Raw genomic sequence first — 1,402 nt, 5'->3', positions numbered from 1 at the left:
TGTCTTCCAGATTTCTATCTAATTTACTTTCCAGTGATTTTAGTGTTTCTGTTTTTTGATATTCAGATCTTCAATCCACTTCAATTTTAGTTTAGTGCATGGTGAAAGGGATCTATTTTTAATGTTTGGCAAGTTAAAAGCCAGTTTTTGCAATGCTGTTTATTAAAGAGGCTCTCTTTCCTTCAGTGAGGATGGTAGGCTCCTTTGTCAAAGATCAGGTAACTAATTATGTCTGATATTATTTCTGCATCTTCTAGTCTATTCCACTGTTCTTCAGGTCTGTTTCTTTGCCATTACCATGCTGTTTTTATCACAGTGGTTTTGTAGTATAGTTTACAATTGGAACCACTGCCATGTCTCTGTTGCCTAGGATGGCTTTTGCTATTCTAGGTTTCTTATGGTTCCAAATGAATTTTTGGATTGTTTCTCTATTTCTGTGAAATATACTGTTGGCATTTCAATAGGGGTTGCATTAAATCTGTATAGCAATTTTGGAAGTATATCCATTTTTGCTATGCTGGTTCTTCCTACCCAGGAATGAGGGATGGCCTTCCATTTTCTTATATACTCTTCCATCTCTTTATTCACAGTGCTGTGCTCAATGTAGAGTTTTTTGTTTCCTTTGTTAAATTGATTCATAGATATTTCATTTTTTGGTTACTATTGCAAAAGGTATTGTTTACCTACTTTCACTCTCAGTGAGTCTCCTATAGAAAAAGGCTGTTGATTTTTGAGTGTTTACCTCATATCCAGCTACTCTACTGAACCTGTCAAGTAAGTCTAAAAGTCTTTTGGATGAATTTTCTGGGTTCTATTTAGAGTATAACATATTCTGCAAATAATGACAGTTTAAATTCTTCCTTTTGAATCATTATTTCTTTCTCTTGTCTTATTACTGTGACTAATGTTTCCAGAACTATATTGAACAGGAGCACTTACAGTGGACATCCTTGTCTTGTTCCTGAATTTAGTGTGAAGGTTTTCAAGTTTTGACCATTCAGTATGAGGTTGACTATTGGTTTTTCATAGATAGCCTTCATCAAGTTGAGATAGAGACCATCTATTCTAATTTTCTGTAAGGTTTTTATCATGAATGGGTGTTAAATTTTGTTGAATGCTTTTCATGCATGTGTGGAAATGATCATATGGATCATATGGATTTTGTCCTTCACTCTGTTAACACAGTGTATTACATTTATTGATTTATGCATATTGAATCATCCTTGCATCCCTGGGATAAATCCAACTTGGTCAAGGTGTATGATCTTGATGATTCTGTATTCTGTTTGCCAGTAACTTATTGAGGAGTTTTTCATCTATGTTCATTTGGGAGATTGATCTGTAGTTCTCTTTTTTGGTTGGGTATTCCCTGCTTTGGGAATCAAAATAGCACTTGCTTAGA

Source organism: Fukomys damarensis, unplaced genomic scaffold, assembly GCF_012274545.1.
Source record: "Fukomys damarensis isolate Sample0158 unplaced genomic scaffold, DMR_v1.0_HiC HiC_scaffold_35, whole genome shotgun sequence".
Lineage (NCBI taxonomy): Eukaryota > Metazoa > Chordata > Mammalia > Rodentia > Bathyergidae > Fukomys > Fukomys damarensis.
The sequence above is the reverse complement of the archived record's forward strand: the minus strand, read 5'-3'. Positions refer to the sequence as shown.